Raw genomic sequence first — 13,502 nt, 5'->3', positions numbered from 1 at the left:
GGTTAGCCTTTCATTTCTACGGCCAGAATACCCACGAGAATACTTTCACATCAGAAAGATCTGCTTTGGTTCAGCCCATGGCTGGTTAGTTCCACACAGTGGGACCTTGGGGACCAGGCACAACCTTCAAAGGCGTGACTCTCCACGATCTACTTCCTCCAGCAGGGTTTGAACCTCCCAACATCTCCACAAAGCTGGAACAGAGCACTGTCATCTGGAGATAAACGTTCAAAGTAAGCCTATTCTTTCCTATTTAAACCATAAGAATACTCCAAGTGAGTCTTGACTTAGAATTCAGTTAAATCAACATTCTATCATCTCATGGGCCAGGAATTTCTTAGACTTTCAGACTTTTTTTTTTTTTTTTTTTTGCTGTGTTGAGTCCCCCCAAATCAGGCAATGGTGTTCTGCAGGCAGGTGACCTGCTCTGGCAGGTCCAACGTGGACTGCTGCCCATGAGCACACTCATGTGGCTCAAGACAGCCACTTCTTACCTGCTTGCTTAGGGCTTTCCGAAAATGTACCCCAAGAGCCCAGTGTGAGTGCTACAAGGTTTCTTATGCTCTCCCCTCAGACATTCCTAATGACACCCGAACATAGCACTATTATGGTCAAGCAGGTTACTAAAACCGGGGAGCTCCAAAGAGGACATCGGCCGCCCCTTCTTGGTGGGAAAGTAGCAGGAATCCATGGCCATCTTGAACCTACAATGCTGGAGGATTTACCAAACAGAAAGGGACTGCCACCTGCTCACACATTCTCTCTTCTCTGACTCAAGCCTCCAGGAGCCTGCTGAGATGCACATGCATCTCGAACCCATCCTCCCACACCCTCACAGACACTGAAAGATGCAAAAACACTCATAGCCTCCCAGTGAACAGTTTTCTCTTTGTCAAACCACTCACACATATACCTCTCCCCAAGTTTCTTAAAAAAAAAAAATTCCAGTTTTACATTTATTTAATTTTTTAGCGTTTGCGTGTGTGTGTGTGTGTGTGTGTGTGTGTGTGTGTGTGTGTGTGTGCATGCGCGTAGGTGCCACAGCGCCTATATGGTCTGGGAACAACATTTGGAGAGTCTCTCTTTCACCAGAGGGCCCCAAGGATTGAACTCACGTGGTCAGGCTTGGTGGCAAGCGTCTTTACCCACTCCAGACTCTCTCCCTGAATTTCTAATCTGTCTAGAAAAACCAAAGATGTTCTTCCTCATGTGACATCTTTGGCTTGGGAAGTAAACCAAAGCACATGTCCCAAACCTAAACTAACCTACAAATGTTAAGTGCATGTGTACATAGTCATTTTCTGTTTCTGTAACAAAATACCTGAAGCCGAGTCCAAGTAATTTCTAAAGAATGAAAATTTGGCTGGGCGGTGGTGGCTCACGCCTTTAATCCCAGCACTCAGGAGGCAGAGGCAGGCTGATCTCTGTGAGTTCGAGGCCAGCCTGGGCTACAACATGAGTTCCAGGAAAGGCGCAAAGCTACACAAAGAAACCCTGTCTCAAAAACCAAAAAAAAAAAAAAAAAAAAAAAAGAATGAAAATGTATGGGCTTGGTGGTACATGACTTTAACCCCAGCACTTAGAGGCAGAGGCAGACGGATCACTATGACTCAAAGGCCACCAGTCTACATAGCAAATTCCAAGCCACCCAAGGACACATAGTAAGTCCATGTCTCAAAAAAACAAAAACAAAACAAACAGCAACACCAAAGTACGAAAACCCAGGGCTCACATACATACCCCCTCCTTCCCAACACATGCCACAAAATAAATTTAATGCAAAGAGAAATTAAGAATGATGAGGTTGGGGATTTAGCTCAGTGGTAGAGCGCTTGCCTAGCAAGCACAAGGCCCTGGGTTCGGTCCTCAGCTCTGACAAAAAAAAAAAGAAATGACCTTTAGCTGGGTGTGATGGTGCATACCTGTCATTCCAGCATTCGGGAGGCAGAAGCAGGAGAATGACCACAAGTTCAAGAGCAGTGTGGTGGTTTGAATAAGAACGGCCCCCATGGGCTCCTAGAGTTGAATGCTTCCTTATCAGGTACTGTTGCTACTTGAAAAAATTAGGAGGTATAAGTTTTGTTGGAGGAAGTGTGTCACTAGGGGGTGGGCTTTGAGGTTTCAAGTGCCCTAGCCAGGCCTGGTGACTCTTTCTTCCTGCTATCAGAGGATCCAGATGCAGAACTCCCAGCTCCTCTCTAGCACCATGTCTGCCTGTGTACCACCATGATCCCCGCCAGGATGATGATGGACTAAAGCTCTGAACTGTAAGCCAGCCCCAGTTAAACTGTTTTGTAAGAGTTGCTGTGGTCGTGGCATCTCTTCACAGCAACACACACACACACACACACACACACACACACAGAGAGAGAGAGAGAGAGAGAGAGAGAGAGAGAGAGAGAGAGAGAGAGAGAGAGGCATGCACATACATTCAATAAAAATGTGTTTGACTCAGAGTTCTGGATGCTGGGAAATTCAAAGCACAATGTCTGCTTCTGGAACATCTTATGAAAGGTTCTTTCTGATTTATGTCACAGCAAAAGCATTATGTGGTAGTACAGAGATTTTTTAAAAAAGCGGTGGGGTAGGGGGGTGGCAGCAGCGCACACCTTTGATCCCAGCACTTGGGGAGGCAGAGGCAGGTGGATCTCTATGAGTTCGAGGCCAGCCTGGTCTAGAGAGTGAATTTCAGGACAGCCAGGGCTGTAAACACAGAGAAACTCTGTCTCAAAAAACCAAAACCAAACCAAACAAACCTCCCCCACAAAAGACGCAAGATGAACTTCTAGGTATTTCCAGGCAGGTTTTCCAGAGGTGGTGGTTTCTTCCTGACACCTTTCCCTCACAGTTAGATGGCTGGGCCTGAGGAGCCGGGCAAGGGGACCCTTGGATGGGACCTCGAGCAAAGCAGAGGCCTGGCTTTTTCAGTACAACTACAGCATCTCAGAGCCCTGTATCTTATTTGACACTTTTGAAAAGTCTCCACCCCCTCTGGAGATCAGTGTGGTAACACATGAAATGATTCAGATCCTGTGACCCAATCTCCCACTTTTGAAATACACCCTCACGGAAATATGTAAAAGAGAAACAAAAACAAATAAAAATCTTTATGGTAACACCATTCATAACAGTGGAAACATGGGATGGGACCCAATGCCCAAAATTGGGAAAAGGTTGTACACGCGGGGGCTGTTGGAGACAATGGAATGTCATGTTGCTATTAACAGAAATCGAGTTTACAGATTGCGCCGATACACTGAAGTGCACGTGTAAGATAATGTTGAGAGAGAAAGAGAAGGCGTGTGAAAAGAAAATGCAAGCCCTGCCTGCTGCAAATATAAATCACTCTGCAGACTCACTGATAAGAATCAGAACCAAGAACAGAGCTGCAGAGTGCTGCTAGTCTAAATTTATAGTTTTTTTGTTTTTTCCTTTTAAAGTTCACAGTATCATCAAAACACTAAAATTCTGGTTTGGAGCTAGAATAGTTTAAGAAAAAAAGATCCATCATCCATCCCCCTTACTCCTGCTGAGGAGAGGGGATTTCCCACTCCCTAGACTCAATGGACATTTTGCAATAGGGCAGCGGTTCTCAACCTTCCTAGTGATACGACCCTTTAATACAGTTCTTCATGTTGTGGTGACCCCCAGCCATAAAACTGTTTTGTTGCTGCTTCATAACTGTATGCAGGATATCTGATATGTGACCTTCAAAGGAGTCTCAACCCACAGGTTGAGAGCCTTTGGTCTATAAGAACAGCCAGCTCCAGCTGGAGAGAGGGCTCAGCAGTTACCAGAGGACCCAGATTTAGTTAGCAGCACCCATTTTGGACAGCTCACAACTTCCTGTAACTCCAGCTCCAGGGGACACCCAATACCCTCTTCTGGCCTCCCTAGGCACTGCACAAACACATATATACACATAATTTAAAATAAGTAAAGAAAGATCTACTGATTCTGTGCTCAGGTCCTTAACAACATCACAAAGAGCAGCAGGGAGATGTCTGGTCCCACTTACTAGGCTGGACCTCAATAATTACACACATCTGGGCTAGGGAGACCTTGTCTCAAAAAAAACACAAAATAATAATAGTAAAAATAATAATTACACACATCTGGGCTATGTAGGAGAGTCCCTGTCTAAAAAAAAAAAGGAAAATAATAATAATAGTATTACTCAGATGCGCGTAAAAATATATGATTTTTACACACATCTGGATAATACATACAAACTAGATTTTATTTGAGTCTTTTAGAAGCAAAAGTCTACATTGTGGCTGAAACCTATGGAAATAGTCTTAAGTAGCCTGAAATGTCTCCCCTGCAGGGGAAATAAAAAAGCTTACTAAGGACCCTAGAAGCTCTGTTCCAGCCACTGGAAGCACACATGTGAAGGAAGATGTAGTCTCACCTGGGGTGTGTTCAAGTCAATATGAGGATCCATTATTCAAAGTGAGAGCGTCCCACACTGCTAGAAGTGTGTAAGCCAGGTGTGGAGGGCTCCATGGCTTCAGGAACAGCCTGTTAATGTACGACCCTCCAGGTCCACGCCCATCGTGTTCAGTGATTTATACCTCGACCAAGTTTCACTGACTCGTGAGGTCCTGGGGAGAGAGTATGTGGCAGTAATGATTCGAATGATCTGCCCTGCGTACACAAAGGTTGGTGAGATCTGTCCGGAGTTGTTTCCCCAGGACAGATTAACAGTATTTGCTGAGAGACCCTACCATGAGCTTCATAAGGCTACATAAGACTGAAGGTACAGACTTGATTTCATTTTTTTTTTAATCGAAATTTTGGTTGCCTGGAACTAAATGTCACCTACAATGTTTGATCTTGTTAATCAAGCAAGCACCTGCCAGTCACCTGTTTGCATTTGCTAACCATTATGCTCCCGGTGGTTCTCAACCTGCGGGTCACGACCCCCACGGGGTTGCCTATCAGAGATCCTGCATATTAGATCTTTATATTATGATTCATAGCAGTAGCAAAATTACAGTTATGAAGTAGCAACAAAATAACGTTATGATTAGGGGTCACCACAGCATAAAGAACTGTATTAAAGAGTCACAGCATTAGAAAGGCTGAGAACCACTGTGCTAGGCCATCTTTAAAGATCCCTGTCTTTAAAGAATTTATATAAGCCAAGAGTGTTGGCACATATCTTTAATCCCAACACTCAAGCATCAGCAGTAGGCAGATCTCTGAGTTTGAGGTCAGCCTAGTCTACATACCAAGTTCTAGGCCAGTCAGGGCTACATAGTGAGACCCTATCTCAAAAATAACATAAAACCAAATTTAAATTTTTTGAAAAGAAACTTACATGAATATGATATTCTTTTTTTTATTTTTATAGATTTATTTTACTTTATGTGTATGAATGTTTGCCCTCCATGAATGTTTTGTGCACCATGTGAGTGGCCATTAGATCTCCTGGAACTGGGATTATGGGTGGTTGTGAGCCACCATATGGAGTTGGGTTCTGGGAATTGAACCGGGTCCTCTGCAAAAGCAATGGGTGCTCTTAACAGCTGAGCCATCTCTCCAGCTCTGCAAATGGTATCCTAGTCCACACTTTTTAAACTGAGAACCCCTACCTATGCAAAAAGTGAGCATGTCTCCCCCGACATGTGCATGAATGAATAATTTATACGTAAATAATACGTGAATATGAATATGCTTTATAATATTAAATATTTATGTATAAAGAGCTGCCAAAATGTATCACTTATTCCTCAGACTTACTTTATTTCTTACCAGAAAAATATTTTCTTTCCAAACTCCTTGGAGTGTTTCTGCATGTGAACCATCAGCTTAGACACCCTGCCTGGCTTTTGCCATGTGATCGATCGGTCAAGCCAACAACCCTGGTCACACCACAGTGGATGCAAACAGACCAGGACTTCCAGGAATGAGCTAGCTAACAAATACCACCATCTCTGAAAATCTGTACGTCTATTGGTAGATGTAAAAATTGAGATTTGCAACCGGGCAGTCGTAGCGAACGCCTTTAATCCCAGCATTCTGAAGACAGAGGCAGGAGGATCTCTGTGAGTTTGAGGCCAGCCTGATCTACAGAGTGAGAACCAGGGCTACTCAGAGAAACCCTGTCTCAACAAAAAAAAAAAAAAAAAAAAAAAAAAAAAAATTGAGATTTGCACTTTTCTCAAATGAGTTTAAAAGTATGGCCCATAAAATACTAAAACAAAACTCAGGCCAGGTGTGGTGGCCTATGCCTTTAATCCCAGCACTCCAAGGCAGGTAGATCTCTGAGTTCCAGGACAGCCAGGGCTACGCAGAAAAACCCTGTCTCAACCCCCCGTACCACCAATAAATAAATAAATAAATAATAAATAAACAAAGCCCCCTCCCACAACTTTCACTGTTGAATTTCAGAGCTCGAACTTACTGAATAATTCATTTGCGAATGAACTCTTTATTGAAATTTACTACAAACCAATGAAGCCCCACGGGCTAGGCACGGGGGATGTAGTGAGAAGGAGGCGGGTGAGGAGGAAGAGGAGGGAAAACTCAGAAGGTTCTGAGTTTGCAGAGCGGAAGGGCAGCAGACAGAACTCGCCCATGAGAAAACAAGTATCGGATTACAAATCATGATCCAGGGAAGGAGCGACATGGCACCAGGTGTGACGGAGGGGAGGAGGCTGCTTCCTTCAGATAAGGTGCTGGGACAGACCCCCTCAGAAATGGGATCTGTCCCAAGCGCTGATGTCCGCCAAGAGATTGCCATATAGAAGAGGCGAACAGCACATTGCCAGACACAAAGCCTAACACCTCAAGCCTCCTAAATCAAAGGACAAACTTCAACTCATTTTTTCAGACGTCCTTGAAGCCACTTGTGATACCCTTGCCAGAGCCTAGGGCATTATTTTAGGTGCCTGATACAGACATCTGACTACGGAACAGTGATTCATATTTCCTCCGGCGTAGCATCCTCGGCATCTGCTTCTTGGCAAGCGGGACAGATGTTGCGAAGATAAGGTTGCTTCACTGCTCGAGACAAGCTGCCCCACTCACTGGTCCTGCTCGTTGTAAGCCTCCTGTGTGAGCAGTTACCGCTGTCGACACCAGAAATAGCAAAAATCCTGGATTTGTTCGAAAGTTGTCTAAATTTCCAGCAAGGGCATCTGCCTCTTCTCCCAGGGAAGCCTGTGGAATGAGTTATCCGCAGGTCCCATGCCCACGGGATACACTGGTGCTGGTGTTGGGGGGGGGCAGCGTGGGTGGATTTACGACACCCTATCATCTGGGGATCACATTCTGCTCATTAGGTCTGGCTAAGTGCCGTCAGGAATTCCATGAAGAGCTTTGCTGCAGAGGGAGGCAGATAAGTGGGGATGGCTTCTAAGTGAATCCAGATGGAGTGGCAGGTAACGGGTGGCAGCCCTGCTCCGGGGAAGGGGCCGGTCTGTAAACTCCCTTAACCCTCGGAAGCTTGGAATTAAAGATGTTGCCTCTTTGCTGCTCAGTTTCACTTCTTTTTTATATGCACTTAGATGATAAGAAAGCTTGAAGAGAAATTCCCCAGGACACACCTCAGGCAGAAAATAGGGATTTTTAAATCACCTTTCAAGTCCAGCGTGGCTCACATTCTAGGGTCTTGGGGAAGACCAAGAAACACCATAGCTCTGGAGGAATAGCAAACATTCATCTCCCTTCTGAAAATTCCGTGAAAAACAGCAGAGAGGAAAATCCCTTGAATTTGTTTACAGAGAGACAACCTTGAAGCCAAAAAAAAAAAAAAAAAAAAAAAAAAAAAAAAAAAAAAAAAATCATTAAAACAATAAACGGTAAATATAGAGAAAAATGTCTTTCTCGTGGAAAACGAACTATAGATGAGATGCTTTTAACAGAAAAATTCTGCCACTTTATTATTATTTTTAAGTTTTAAATTTATTTATTTTATTTCATGTGTGTGTTTTGCCTGTACGTATGTATGTATGTATACCACATGCACGCCTGGTGCCCAGGGAGGCTGGAAGATGGCATTGGATCCCTTGGAACTGGAGTTACAGTTTTGAGCCCCCACATGGGGGCTGGGAACTGAACCCAGGTCCTCTGCAAGAGCAGCCGGTACTCTTAACCATTCAGCCATCTTTCCAGCTCCCAGTACTTTAAATAACTTAAAATCAACATGTGCCAGCGGTGGTGGCACCTGTCTTTAATCTCAGTACTCGGGAGGTGGAGGCAGGTGGATTTCTGTGAGTTCGAGGCCAGCCTGATCTACAGAGCAAGCTCCAAGACAGGCTCCAAAGCGTGTAGAGAAACGCTGTCTCGAAAACAAAACAAAACAAAACAATCAACATGGCATGTGTCATATTTGGTATATAAATGTAATCTGAGTCATTGTCAATAATCATTTGCAAATTTAAAAGAGGTAGCAACCAAGTGTGTCAAAGTTCAAGTAGGTGTGACACAGGAAATACTTGTCTGGTTTTAATCTCCAGTGAAACCCCAAGATTGATGAGTAACGGATGATAATAGAAAAGGAAGAAAGAAAAGACATGACCAAACTAACTTCAGTTATTTATTAAAAGATTTTTTTTTAATGATTGATTAAAGCAAAGAATGAAAAACAGAAAGCCCACAGGCCATGATTTGTGACATCATTTAAGATCTCTTGTGGCCTCTCACCTTTGGAAGGAGCCCAACCTGGGTATGTGGTTGGCGCATTACGAGCCCACAGGATGAGCATCTGCCCTGAATCCTGGCCAGTGTAGTAGCTTTGGCAATTTCCCAAATGGAAATATGGAAAAGTGGCTTTGCAGTGTGTAAGGGACCACGGAAATCTGGGAAATGCCACACACATCCACTCACCTCTCCACCTGCTGCAGGATAGGCTCTGAGCTTCAGTTTCCCCCCCCCTCCACCTCCCCCCGGGTCTTAGTGAATTGGAAACACTCCAAAGAGCCTTTGTGAGCGTTTAGCTGCGCAACAGAAATGAAATAGCCCCAGAGACAGCGTCAGTGAGGTTGATTTCTTCTAGTTTCAGAAAGTACAAGCATTCATAGAAAAGAAAAGAAAATTAAAGAAAACCCGTGTTCAGGGGCTGGAGCAATGGCTGGGTGATTAAAAGCACATGCTGCTCTTGCAGAGGATCTACAATGGTTCCCGGCCCCGACATGGCAGCTCACAACTGTCCATAACTCCAGTTCCAGAAGACACAACACCCTCTCTACCCTCAGGCAGCAGGCATGCACACAATACATATACATACACGCAGGCAAAACATGCATATACATGAAATAAAAATAAATCTAAAGCAGAAAGCCAGTATTCGGTATCACCTCAGTAGGTGATAGATTAAAAATCCAAGACAAACTATCTTTCCACAAATATATAACTTAAAGAAAATGAGCATGGGGGCTGGAGAGGTGGCTCAGTGGTCAGGAGCACTGGCTGTTCTTCCAGAGGACAGGAGTTTGATCTCGGGCACCCACATGGCAGCTCACAACTGTCTGTAGCTACAGTTCCAGGGGATCCCAACACCGTCATGCAGACATGAATTTGGACAAAACACCATTGCACATAAAATAAAGTTAAATAAAAAATTTAAAAAAAAGAATACAAACAATACTAGGGAAGAGTTAAGGACTAACCTAATATCAACTTGGAATCACAAAAACACAACAGAAAACAGAACAAAAAAACCCTCTGGGGAAGTTTTTACGGGCTGCAGAGTCAGCATAAACAGGTTGCTTTTTAAGGACACATAAAGGCCTGGGGATACAGCTCAGTGGTAGAGTGTCTGCCTGCATGAGGCCCTGGGTTCCACCCATCACATGGGCACACACAGACACACACACAGATACACACACACACACATAGACACAGACACACACACACAGATACACACACACACACACATAGACACACACACAGACACACAGAAGCACACACATAGACACAGACACACACACAGAAGCACACACAGACACACACACACAGATACACACATACACACAGAGACATAGACACACACACACAGAAGCACACACAGACACACACACACTCACAAACACACACAGAACCACACACATAGACACACACACACAGACACACACACACAGGCACACACACATGTGCAAAAAAACACACAGGCACACAAACACACACAGGTACAGACACACAGGCACACACACAGACACACACACAGACACAGGCACACACAGGCACACACACACACACATACTGGACAATCAGTACTAATAGTGTGGAATAGAATAGTGTTAGATGTTACAACTAGGAAAATTTTGCTTGATAAAATGATATATTACCAAAGGTGCACAGTGCTTTAATCCCAGCACCTGGGAGGCAGAGGCCTACATGGTAAATCCAGACCAGCCAGAGCTACATAGTGAGAATTTGTCTAAAAAAAAAAAAAAAAAAAGTAAGCCTGGCATGGTGGCAAGTACCAGGACTACATAGTAACACCCTACACCCTGTCTCAAAGTAAAACATCGACTTGAAAAAAAAAACAAAACCCCAAACCAACATATGAATGAAATTGGTTTCCTCATGAGTTTTCCTGGTGCTTATTCATAAGGTCCTTGTGTCCCCTGTTTCTCATGTCTGGGTATCTGGGTCCTCACTCCTGGGCTGTCTATGGAGCTCTGGTCTCCAGAAAAGAGGAGTGTTTGGGCGGTGCCTGGGTGCAGCCTAACACGCTAGGCTTGCCAAAGAAGTCGCTCCCATAGTTGGAAGCTGATCTGACATCATTTGCACGTGTGTCTGTATGATTCTGTTTCCCACCAGCATCAGGAGTCAGAATTTAAATAGATTCAAAGAACAATCTCGGTTCTGGTCTATACATAGGCCTCAGCTTCCACACTTTAAACCAGGCTGGTACACAAGCAATGTGCAATTAATGTGCTGTGTGCTTGAGTCCTAGATTTTGTTTATCTTTATTTTTTATGTATATTGGTGTCGGGTCCCCTGGAACTGGAGTTACAGACAGTTATGAGCTGCCATGTGGGTGCTGGGAATCGAACCCAGGTCCTCTGGAAGAGCAGCCAGTGCTCTTAACCACTAAGCCATCTCTAGCTATCTCTCCAACACCGCTTGAGTCCTATATTTGACGCCGCTGTAATCATCATCAGTTCAAGCTGTGGTGTACTCACTGGGTGATTTAAAAAAAAAAAATCCTTTCATGATGAAGTAAGTACTCTCTGACTCCGGTTTTACAATGTAAGTCTTTTATTCCCTCTCCGTCAACCAAAAGTATAGCGAAGTGTGTGGTGATGTATGATTGCAGTCACAACACTCAGGAGGCCAAGGCAGGAGGATCGCCACAAGTTCAAGGCCAGCTTGGCTACACAGTGACTGACTATCAAACTAGCTAGAATTAATAGCAAGACCTTGTCTTACTCAAAATATAGCTATGTGTGTATGTATGTATATGAAAGACTCAGAGCCCCACAAGTTTGTATCAGGAAATGACATATGATATATCACTACGTCTATGTAGAAAGATGTTTCAAAAATATCCACAAAATCGTCTTTCCTTAAATAAGGCCTGATTTCTGAATTAGGATCACATATAGCACATGGCAAAGTTACTACAGGGAGGCCATCTTTAAGTGTGGAATGCACCTACTTTTATTCTTACCAAGAAGGGGAATCATTTTCATCATTTCTAAAACAATCAAGAAGAGCCAAATGGACTTTTAGGGAGTTTTCTTTCTTTTTTCTTTTCTTTTCTTTTTTTTTTTTTTTTTTTTTTTTTTGGTTTTTCGAGACAGGGTTTCTCTGTGTAGCCCAGGCTGGCCTCGAACTCACAGAGATCCACCTGGCCTCTGCCTCCCGAGTGCTGGGATTAAAGGCATGTGCCACCACCGCCTGGCTAGGGAGTTTTCTGAAAGCAAAATAAAGAGAGAAGTGAGCTGATCTTAAATCTGGTGGAAACTGGGTACCTGAATTAATTTTGTCCAAAGATATAAAACATTAGTTTAGCAAAAATCAAAATACAAGCAGAGGCAGATGGGTTCAAGGCTAGCCTGGTCTACATAGAGAGTTCCAAGCAGCCAGGGCTATATAATGGGACCCTGTCTCAAAAACAAATAAAAACAACAACAAAAAAAACAGCAACAAAGATCAAAATACAGTCTGGCCGGGCGGTGGTGGCACACACCTTTAATCCCAGCACTTGGGAGGCAGAGCCAGGTGGATCTCTGTGAGTTTGAGGCCAGCCTGGACTACAGAGTTCTAGGACAGGCACCAAAGCTACACAGGGAAACCCTGTCTCAAAAAAAAAAACAAAAAAACAAAAAACAAAAATATAGTAAGTTTCATGTGTTCAGGAGAGCCACTGAAACAGATGAGTGTTGTATTTGTTATGACATAATTTATATCGCTATGCTCACAGGGATACTTTGTGTGAGGCCAGCACTGAGGTAGATTAAGTGTGAAGCCTTGAGGCATGTTGTGGTTTTCTGTTGTTGGAAGCCATCATCAGTGGCTTTGGGGTCTTGGTGCTTTTTCTATTAGTTTTACTCAAAGTAGAGCTGCCCAGCTCAGGGAATATTTGAAACACTTTGTTTGTCTTGAGTGTGAGACACCTTGAATGAATTAAACCCTGTTTAATGCTGCTAACACTTAATGTTTCCAGGGGTTGGTGGTGTGGGGAGGTGGGGGGGGGGGTAAGGGGATTGGGGGGGGTTGACAGGGTTGGAGGGACCGGCAGTGAGGTTCAAGGAGATAGAAAGACCCCCACATACCACTCCCAAATACCTGAGGTGCTCTCAGAGGTGGCTACTGTCTCCGTCCCATCTCTTTTCCTACTGTGGAGTTTTTGTTGTTGAGTTTCGGGGTTTGATTTTGACACGGAGTCTCACTATACAGCCCTGGCTGCCTGCAACTCTCTATGTAGACCAGGCTGGCCTCAAACTCACAGAGATCTACCTGCCTCTGCTCATATTTGGACTTTGGTTAAACTAATAACTAATGTCTAATAACGGCTCTAAATCTGTATTCCTGCCTACGGGGCTGTCCTGCCTGCCCCCGGAAGTGCGTCTACCTAGGGTTCTTTGCTGATGCTCCACAAATCTACTGCCTTCATTCCCTGTCCCCCGCTCAGTTAGTCCTCTGATTTAAAGGGTTGATGTTAAGTTTAACATGTATCCTCTGAACTATTCTGACAGCAAAATACCTACCCGGAACAGTAAGAGAGGGGTGTGGTGTAGTGCAGGGCATCAGCCTCACCATGAGCACATCTGAGACCTAATTTTACATGCCAAAGGGCTAATTCTCAAAAAGACACATACACTCGCTACTAGGTTGGGTTTTGTTTGTTTGTTCATTTTTTTAATCAAAAGCTATTTTATTTCATGGATATTATACTTGGTTTTTGTTGTTGGTTTTCTTGTTTTGTTTTGGTTTTTTTTTGTTTTTGTTTTTTTTTTTGGTTTTTTGAGACAGGGTTTCTCTGAGTAGCTTTGGAGCCTGTCCTAGAACTCACTCTGTAGACCAGGCTGGCCTCAAACTCA

This window comes from Peromyscus californicus, unplaced genomic scaffold, assembly GCF_007827085.1.
Source record: "Peromyscus californicus insignis strain IS unplaced genomic scaffold, ASM782708v3 Scaffold_23__1_contigs__length_62951481, whole genome shotgun sequence".
Taxonomy (NCBI): domain Eukaryota; kingdom Metazoa; phylum Chordata; class Mammalia; order Rodentia; family Cricetidae; genus Peromyscus; species Peromyscus californicus.
Note: the sequence above shows the minus strand (reverse complement) of the source record.